The sequence below is a fragment of the Enhydra lutris genome, unplaced genomic scaffold (genome assembly GCF_002288905.1).
Source record: "Enhydra lutris kenyoni isolate GAN:26980312 unplaced genomic scaffold, ASM228890v2 scaffoldscaffold34, whole genome shotgun sequence".
NCBI classification, from domain to species: Eukaryota; Metazoa; Chordata; class Mammalia; order Carnivora; family Mustelidae; genus Enhydra; species Enhydra lutris.
Window position 1 is genome coordinate 30,224,745 of NW_019154118.1, and position 10,071 is coordinate 30,234,815.

The 10,071-nt window shown below is 53.1% G+C and overlaps 1 pseudogene; it reads left to right on the top strand.

Annotated features, from left to right (window-relative positions):
- The first annotated feature begins 1,170 nt into the window (after positions 1 to 1,170).
- LOC111153718 lies at positions 1,171 to 9,213 on the top strand (annotated as a pseudogene).
- The last annotated feature ends 858 nt before the right edge of the window (positions 9,214 to 10,071 follow it).

Below are 10,071 nucleotides of genomic sequence, written 5' to 3' on the forward strand. Positions count from 1 at the left end.
ATGCCTGTCCACCAGCCTCACCTCTCCCACCATATCCCCCCAACCTTCATGGGCCTCCCAGGTGTGTGGTCATTGCACATGTGCCTCGGGCCTGACTCCAAGCCTTGACATTCTCTCTACCCTCTGCCAGGAGCACTCTCCTCTCTCCTTGCTTCATGTCTGGATTGTCCCCCCTTGGCTGGACCTGGACTTGTCCCCCAGTGACCTAACTGTGTCTACTGGGTGTGTGTGGACTTGTCCCCTATTTAAATGTAGTGATCCACTTTCCCTGTGTGAGTGATTTACTAAGCTTCCAGATATGGGGCAGGCACAGGGAAGTAGCCTTAATGCCTGTGTGAAAAAAATCAGTCTCAGGGCGCCTGGGTGGCTCAGTCATTAAGCATCTGCCATCGCTTCAGGCCATGATCCTGGGGTCCTGGGATTGAAACCTGCCATATTGGGCTCCCTGCTCAGCGGGGAGCATGCTTCTCCCTCTCCCACTCGCTCTGCTTGTGTTCCCACTCTAGCTGTCTCTCTCTGTGAAATAAATAAATAAAACCTTAAAAAAAATCAGTCTCATAGGGGCTCACCACCCTTGCTGACAATGGGGGACCTGCTGTCCCCACAGGTAGTCCCCTCAGAGAGACAAGACTTCCAACTTCTTGGAGCCCAGAAGATGTAGACCTGGACCTTGAAGCTTCCACTCTTGGATTCACGGCTGCGGCCTAAGCAAGCCCTCTCTTCTTCCAGCGGTCCTCTTTCCCCTTCCGTGCCCATGGGCTGGATCTGATTTCTGATCTGGGGGAGTTCAAGGGTGACCTTTCTAGGAATAGCAGTGGTTGACTGAGGGACCTTGCCAGCAAGAGGCTCTGTAGCCTTCATGGGAGGATCCTATGGGGTGGAGACAGCTCTGGGGGCCAGCGACTGCCCACTGCAAGCAAAGTGGGGCAGGAGGCCAGCCCTGCTGATTCTAGCCAGTCTGTAGGCCATAGAAAGAAGGGCTGTGCCCAAAGGTGCTCCACTCCTGGCCGGTGGGGACAGGAGCTGCAGGGGCTTGGCCAGGGGAGGGCACCTGCAGGGTTTGCCTGGGAGCTCGGCACAGGGAGAGTGTTCCTGGCTCCAGCATGCTGACTGTGGGGTTGGTTTCCCGTCGCTGAAGCCTCAGACTCCCCTTTGTATGATGGGGTGCCGATGGCCCCCATCTCTGGGAGCAGAAGGTAGGGAGGCCCCATGAGCAGACTTGCTCAGGACCGGCTGGGAGAGTGGTTGTAACTTAAAGCAGCACAGGACCTGCCCCCATGAATAAGGTGCACACGTCCATGGCCCCAGGTTTGGGGTCCTGCTGCCAGCCTCTGACAGTGACCCTCCTCCCTCCTGTCATTCATCCCTGTAGATTGGTGGTCTTCCTGGAGCTGGTCCTGCAGAGAGCACAGAAGCCCATCATGGTGGGACAAAGGGTCATCTACTAGGTTGTCGCCAACCAGCGAGCTGCCGGGCACGTGTGGGTGCCCCCACCCCGGGAGGACTGGAAGGTGGCGGTCCTCGAGGTCCCCGGCACCCCACACTGGCAGGATGTGTCCATGCAGCGCATGGCAATGGTCAGCCGCCTCTGTGAGCAGTGCATCATACCTGAGGTGGACGACCTGGTGTGTGTGGATGTGGACATGAAGTTCTGTGACCATGTGGACATGGAGATCCTGTCCCCCCCTTGGCACCTTGCACCCCAGTTTCCACTGGGTGTCCCGTGAAGACTTCAGCTACCAGCACAGGCCACTGTTCCAGGCCCATATCCCCAGGGACCAGGGTGACATTTACTACACAGGGACCTTTTTAGGGAGGTTGGTGGTGGGGGTTTGCTGACTGATCTTGGCTTGTCACGAGGCGATGGGGGTTGACCTGGCCAATGGGATCGAGGTTGTGTGGTGTGATGAGAGCCGTTTGAACAGGCACCTGCTGGACCACAAGCCCAGCTATCCCCGGAGGACCTGTGTGACCTGCGGCAGCCTGGCTGCCCTCCCCCAACCCTTCATGAAGAAGCTGGAATTCAGGCCATGCCCAAGAATCAGCAGGACGTCGGGGACTCAGGAGGGGCTGTCCCGTCTCCATATCCTGAGCAGAGCTGTCAGAGCAGGTTCCTACTCCTGTCTCCTCCAGGGAGACTATGGAGCCCAGCGCTGCACACATGGGCATGTCCAGGGCCCCCAGCTGCACCCGCACACAGGAGACCTGCCTGGGGACACAAGGTCTTCTCCTTGTGGTCACTATGTTCTGATAACTTCTGGGTCATTTGCAGCTGTGAATGGCTCCAGTTTTATGTCAGATGTTTTCCTGTATCAAGGCTGAGCAACCATCTTTAAAAAGAACAATCTAGGGAAAAGGTTTTCTTCCTGGTTCTAGATAGACACTGCCTGGGGGATGGGAGTGGTCCTGCAGCAGCCGTGGAACCAGGATGGCCTCTGGCCAGGTCTTCCCTCCCAGTCCCTGCACTTTGTCACGGCCAAGGGGCTTCAGGGTCAGGGGTGTGCCGAGCCACCTGCCAGACCCCAGCACCTGACCGCCAGAGGCCTTGGTTATGGCCACTAGCCACTCAGCCTCCAAGAGCACGGAGCCCTCTGGGTTATGTACGGTTTCTGCCTTGGTTTTATTTTATTTTTTAAATTTAATTTAATTTTTGAAATTTAAATCCTTTAGCCAACATATAGCACATCAGTAGATTTTAATGTGTTAAGTGATTCTTTAGTTGCCTGCAACACCCAGCGCCCATCACAGCATGTGCCTCCTTAATACCCATCACCCAGCTACCCCACCTTTCCTACCCCCTCCCTTCTGTGACCCTCAGTTTTGTTTCCGGGATCCAGAGTCTCTCATGGTTTGTCTCCATCTCTGATTTCTTCCCATTCAGTTTTCCCTCCCTTTCTCCATGGTCCTCTGGTCTATTCTTTATGTTCCATGTATGAGTGAAACCATGTGATAATTGTCTTTTTCTGCTTGACTTATTTCATTCAGCATAATCCCCTCCAGTCCCATCCGTGTCAATGCAAAAGGATTCATCCTTCCTGATGGCTGAGGAATGTTCCATTGTATGTATGAACAACATCTTCTTTATCCATTCATCTGTTGAAGGACATCTAGGCTCTTTCTACAATTCAGCTACTGTGGCCATTGCTGCAGGTGGCCCTTCTTTTCACTACATCTGTATCACTGGGGTAAGTATCCAGGCATGCAGTTGCTGGGTCATAGGGTAGCTTTATTTTCAACTTTTTTTTTTTTAAGATTTTATTTATTTATTTGACACAGAGAGAGAAATCACAAGTAGGCAGAAAGGCAGGAGAGAGAGAAGGGGAAGCAGGCTCTCTGCTGAGCAAAGAGCCCCATGCAGGACTTGATCCCAGGACCCTGAGATCATGGCCTGAGCTGAAGGCAGAGGCTTAACCCACTGAGGAAGCTCCACACTGTTTTCCAGAGTGACCGCACCAGCTTGTATTCCCACCAACAGTGTATGAAGGTTCTCTTTTCTCCACAACCTCGCCAACACTTGTTTCCTCTTGTTAGCCGTTCTAACTGGTGTGAGGTGGATCTCATTATAGTTTTGATTTGTGTTTCCCTCATGTTGAGGGATGCTGAGCAGTTTTTTATGTGTCTGGTGGCCATTTGGATGTCTTCTTTGGATAGACGTCTGTTCCTATCTTTTGCTTATCTCTTGATTGGATTATTTAATCTGTGGGTGTTGAGTTTGATAAGTTCTTTCTAGATTTTGGATACTAGCCCTTTATCTCATATGTCATTTCCAAATATCTTCTCTCTGGTTCTGTTGGTTTTCTTTTGGTTTTGTTGATTGTGTCCTTTGCTATGCAAAAGCTTTCTATCTTGGTGAAATCCCAACAGGTCATTTTTGTTTTTGTTTCCCTTGCCCTTGGAGACATGTCTAGGAAGAAATTGCTGTGAAACTAAAAACAAAAAAAAAAAAAAAAAGAAGAAAGAAAGAAAGAAAATTAAAAAAAATTGCTGTGGCTGAGGTCAAAGAGGTTGCTGCCTCTGTTCTCAAGGATTTGGATGAATTCCTGTCTCACATTGAGGTCTTTCATCCATTTGGAGTCTATTTTTGTGTGTGGTATAAGGAAGTGGTCCAGTTTCATTCTTCTGCATGTGGCTGTCCCATGTTCCCAGCACCATTTTTTGGAGACTGTCTTTTTTCCATTGGACATTTTTTCCTGCTTTGTTGAAGATTAGTTGACCATAAAGTTGAGGGTCGATTTCTGGGTTCTCTATTCTGTTCCATTGATCTGTGTGTCTGTTTTTGTGCCGATACCATACTGTCTTGATGATCACCGCTTTGTAATACAGTTTATGGTCACCTGCCTTCATTTTAAATGGCTATTTCTGTGCTGGTGCTTGTGAAATGTGGGCGCTCACTCGGTCTGGATGTATGTCCCATTGGGATTCTTCAGTGCCCACCGGTGGGTCTGCACTTGTGCCCTCATCTGCGTGCACGCGTCTTAGCGAGCATTCACTGAGTGCCTGCTGTGAGCTCCAGTGGGGCATAGAGTGTGAGTGAGAACTAAGATACAGGATCCCTGCCCTCCTGGGACTTGGGATGGCTCCTGGGAGTCCTCCTGACTCATGACGTCCTCCTGCCTCACCCCGTCCTCCTGCCTCACTTCTTTCCTGTTGTGCTATGACTGACGTACAACTGATACTGTTAAGCACGTTTCAGGGTCCAATTCAGCAGCGATAAATGCACTCACTGTTCTGCACCTGCCACCTCCGTCCATCACCACCACTTCTTCATCATCCCAAGCTGAACCTCTACCCATGAGACCCGAATCTCCATTCCTCTCCTCAGCCCTGGCCCCCAGCAGCTCCTTCCACCTCTATGAGTTGGAGCACTCTCTGTCCCTCACTAGTGGGCTCTTCCAGTATCAGTCGTTTAGGGACTGGCTTATTTCACGGAGCACAGTGGGCTCAAGTTCTGTCTGCATGAGCCTGGAACTGACACACTTTTCCCCCAAAGGAATGGCTCAGCCCTTTCCTGTCTAAGCTGAGCCTCCTCAGTCCCCTCTGATCCCCTTATTTTCCTCCTCAGCCTGAAGATGATCCCAACCACTCTGCAGCTTTGAAGACCAGTTCAGCCCAGATGCAGGAACATACTCCGGGGGTCTCAGCCTCACCTACCCCATCTGTCCTGTCCACACCAGGTGCCTGCACCCCCCCCCCAACCAGCTGGCCACCTGTTCTTCTCACAGATGTCCCCATCTCAGGAGAGGGAAGCACCTAGTCCAGACTCTTGGATTCCTCTGTGACTTGTTGCTTTCCACCAACTCTCCCAGTAGTGAGGTGGCTACTGGAGGACATTGGGGGTCCACACTATTTAAAGGCATATGTGAATCTCTGTTGCCTAGGGCAATGGATGAGAGTTGGGGCAAATAGAAACCTACCAGATTCATTGGAAAAAAGGCTGAGTGATGAGGAGCTTTAGGGAAGAAGGGCCTGGAAGCTCGGACATATTCCAGAACCCCTGGGACACTGCATGCGTGGGCTGGGTGCCTGCTCAGGGCCGACCTGAGAAAGCCTCGGCTCTGATTGTCAGATGCCCTTTGGTGATTATCAATGCCCTTTGGCGATTGTCAGACTGGGCAAGTAGGAAGCGAAGGCCAAGGCAGGGTGCTAAGAGGCCTGGCTGGTGCGGAAGGTGCACCCATGCACCCAGAGCCCTCCTCCCCATCTGCAAGGACCGGAAGTTGTTGTGTAAGGAACTCTCACCCAGTCGACAGTTCACCACTACATTCACAGACCAGACACTTCTGTGGGCACACATGATGAGGGATACAGACTCGACAAAATCAGTTGAGAACTGTCACTAAGCCACAGCAGAACTGCAGCAAGAGCAGCAGTGGCGGTGAACCCTGGGGAGGGGCAGGACTGGGATTTGACTTACTACATTGCACTATCCACAGTGTCCCAGATCCAAAGGCAGAGAGATAAGTGGTGGTGACACAGGAAAGGGATGTATTTCAGTGCCGCTGACGTCAGAAGGCCGAGGACTGGGATGGTCTCAAGGTGCTGAAAACACTCCTGGGCTTTTATATGAGGAAAATCTAGGACAAAGGTCGGTGGGCAGGTGCAGGGAGTCAGTAAAGTTTCGGTCAATCATTGTCTTGGGGTCCATCATGCAGGGTCGTGCTGGGGTCAGGCAGTGGTTATTGCTTGAGGGGTCGTTTTGGTGCCCGCCGGGTCTTTGACTTAACAGAGGAGCCAGAAGGAGGGACGTCATCAGTTCGGAAGTACAGACGAAGGTCAGAGTGGAGGTATGTAAAGGCCTTTTTCCCTCCGAGAGTGGGGGAGCTCTGAGCCTCTGCTACACACCTTGCCCCGCTCATCACTTCCAGCTGCCTGGTCCTGAGTTCTGCCTTTTTAATGAACGGGTCATCTAGTAAGTAACGTGTTTCCCTGAGTTCCATGAGCCACTCGAGCAGACTATTTGAACCAGAGGAGGAGGCTGTGGGGCCCTCCAGTCTGTAGCCATAGCTTGGAAACACAAGTGACCCCTCTGCCCAGCCCCTGGCTGACCACAAAGTTAACAGCACGGGGGTTCAGCGGCCACACACAGCACAGAACACAGACTGGACAAAGTTAGTTCAGAAAGCCACTAAGCCAACAGCAGCAAACACAATGAACAGCAATAATGAAGCCTGGGGTGGGGGAGGTCTGATATTCAGGAAGCTTCCATGATAATATTCAGCATCACACCCTGGACTTGTCAGTGGGGCCACGTCCCCCAGCTGGGGGTCAGGGAGCTTCCTACATGTTCCACCTGCCTCTCCCTGGCTCCCCCAGCCATGCACAGCCCTGTGCTGCTTCCCAGTAGAGAGCGGCTTTGACCAAGGTCAGGAAGACGGGATGGGTTTTCCTGACTCCATCTGCCACCACCCCCCACCCAGGGCTACAAGAGAGGAAAGTTTTCTTCGACTCCTCTTAAGGTCTGTGGCTGGGTCTGGAAATTGACAAAGACAGAGGAACAGGAGAAAAGCTGGCAAAGTGTATGGATTTTTCTGGTGGCATCCTCACGAGAACATGGAGATCAACAGAGGTGATTGGAACAGACAGTTCTATGTTTTAGGCAAAGAAGCAATCAATGTGTGAAGAATTGAGACACGGGGTTGAGCTAGGGCTGGTAAACAGTAAAAAAAGTAACTAGGAAAGGTTAGTTTAACCAGGTTTGTTCCTACAGCCTTTGTGGCCCTAAATTCCTTGACTGTGGTGATCAGCACATCCTCCCTGTGGTCTGGGGAGAGAAAGTTCCCGTGGGAGTATTTCAACCTGCTTCAGGGAAGAAGGGCTGATGGCTGGGTATCAGAGGGAACTTCCTGCTTCTGCTCTATGCACAATTCTTTCAGTTTCTATGTTCAATTTGCCAAGGTGCCATATTTGGGACAGTGTGTCCTGATGCTCACTGGCCTGGTGCTGTACTCTGTCTCCTCCTAGTATCCAGAATACTGGATGTGCTGCTGTGGAGACGGCCCAGCCCTGGGGCAGCCGCTTGTCCAGGGAGGCTCCTGCCTCCAGGGGAGGGTTGCCTACGACTTCCCATACGGGTGCCCTGTTGCTAAGGGTGGCCGCCCCTCCTTGGAGAGATTGGTGAGAGTGTGTGGATCTTACTTTGAGAAACTGACTTCATTTCCTGCAAATGTCTACCCAGTAGTGGGATCATACAGGAGTTCTATTTTTAGTATTTGAGGGAAACTCTATACTTTTCCCAGCATGACTGTGCCAACCGAGATCAATTCTGGATGATTTTACCTATAAACCAGATTTTTCAAGGTCCTCTCCAGCAGAGAACATGAGGAGAGCATTTTTAAGGCCTTGCACAGTATACTAACCATAGGAACAAACCGGTAACTCAAACTACTGAAATGAAGAACTGCTCGTCCTTCGTCCATTTCTGGCTAGTGTGCTGGTCTGTGGCTCGATCCCACTTCAGGCAGCTGGAAGGCTGACCTCCCAGGTCGGTTGCCACTGAGATGGCTACTGTTTCCAGAAATTCTTTGGGGTGTGGCCGGGTTTACCCACCTGTGCAAAGATCAAGTTGGCGACCTCTGACAGTGGAGCCGCGGGTCCTCCAGGCATGGTCCCTCCCCATCCCCCAGCGGAGCCATCACACTGAGGGTTTAGGGGGACGGGAGCTGCCCCTAGGTAAAACCACCCGAGATTCCCACTGTCCCTACATGACTTTCAGATGCTCCTCAGGTACTCTTGAGCCTCTGGTGTCTTCCTGAGACCCTGACCTGGCTGTTTTCAGACAGCTCGTCCAGTGGCTCCCTCACTTTCTGGGAGGGGATTAGCTGGAATCCGCAGTGTGTCCTGCTGCCCCACCTGGATCGCTGATTGAAGGCATGTCATCTGGGCTGTCTGAGGACCTGAAACCGTGGGTCTGTGGCCTGGAGGGCTTCTGAGCAGAGCTGATGGGATGAGAGGGTTGCAAGGCACAGAGGCAGGTTTCCAGAAAGCTGTGTGGGGTCCCCAGTTTTTGAATCAAAACCCTGAGATCTTTAAAATGTCAGCAATGTTACAGCATGGGCCAGAAAATCACGTCTCTGTGAGTCCAACACCACCTCAACTACTGGCCATTTCTTGTGCATGACCTGAGTACAAAGGATTGGGAGCTGGAGTTTGAGGGGAGGTCCTGGGCCAGACTTTGTGTTTGGGGGCACAGGCCATCCAGAGAAGCTTGTGCTGAGCCTCAGGAGAGGGCCTGTGTGGAGACCCCAGCTGCAGACGCTGCTGTCCGCTGATGCCCCCCTCCAGTCTGCCCCAGTGCACCTGCTGCTGGGGGAGCACCTGCCCCCTCCTCTCTGCCTGAGGGCTCTCTCCTACAGCAGCCGTGCCCCCCCCCACCGGTCACTGCCAGCCTGCAGCCTGGGAGGGTGGGTATCCTGACGACCTCCAGCCCTGGGGACAGATCCAGTGCGGGTGGGACGTGGTCTCCCAGCAGGCCTGAGCGCCAGACCCCCAAGGTGCTCACTCTCCTCCTGGGGGCTCATTGTGCCACGTCCTTCCTCAGGCTCCCTGAACCCAACTCCTCCTCTGCTGAGGGACCACTCTCGGCCCAGGCTCCACACGCTGGGACTGGGAGCAAGGCGTCTGGACCTTCTGGACTCACGCTTCCATGCCGATGACATGGGCACAAGCAGACTCTGTTTTCGGGAGCAGATTCCTGGTGCTCATCACCACTGCTAGCCCCAATGTCACCTCCCACAGTGGACATGACCACGTGGGTTGGGGGCTGCCCACTGATGAAGGCCCAGTTCTCAGTACAGAGCAGGGACACCCCAGATCTTCTGCTGAATGAAGGAAGGCATGAAGGAGGGAGGGAGTGGAGGGAGGGTAGGGAAGGAGTGGGAGGGAAAGAGGGAAGGAAGGAAAGGAGGAAGGGAGGGGAAGAGGGAGGGATTGATGGGCAAGGAGGGAGGGATTAAGGGAGAAGGGGAGGGGAGAGCAGGAGAATACCAGGGTGGGAGTGAGGGAGGATGAGAGTGAGGGAGGTGGAATGGGAGGGAAGGAGGATGAGGGGAAGGAAGGGAGGGAGGGGAAGGAGGGATGAGGGATGAGAGGGAGGCAGGGAGGGTGACAGAGTGGGGGAGGTAGGGGAGGGGCGGAAGGGAAGCTGAGAGGGGGAAATGAATGATGGAGTGAATAAATGAGGTAGGGAAGGAGGGAGTGAAAGCACAGAAGCCCGGTCTGTACATCAGGAGTCATTACTTGGGGTGAGGTCCGAGGGCATCAGCCTGGGCCCTGGATGGTGGTTCAGGGCACGTCCATCTGTCCACACAGTGCTGACCTTCCTTCTCCTTGGCCCTGCTGTCACCCTGGATCCTCTCCACTTCCTCAAACAATTATGAATGTTCCCAGGAACAGGGTGGCAGGAGGGGGTTTCGGGAGGGGTTTCCCAGATCCTGTGCCTGGACAATCCTGGGATAGTCGCTACAGGACATCCTATCATGAGGACTGGACTGTGGATCCCATCCATCTCCTTGAGCATTAGCGTTGTTCCATTCTCTGCTCTCTCCACCACCACTATGCTGAACACTCCTGACA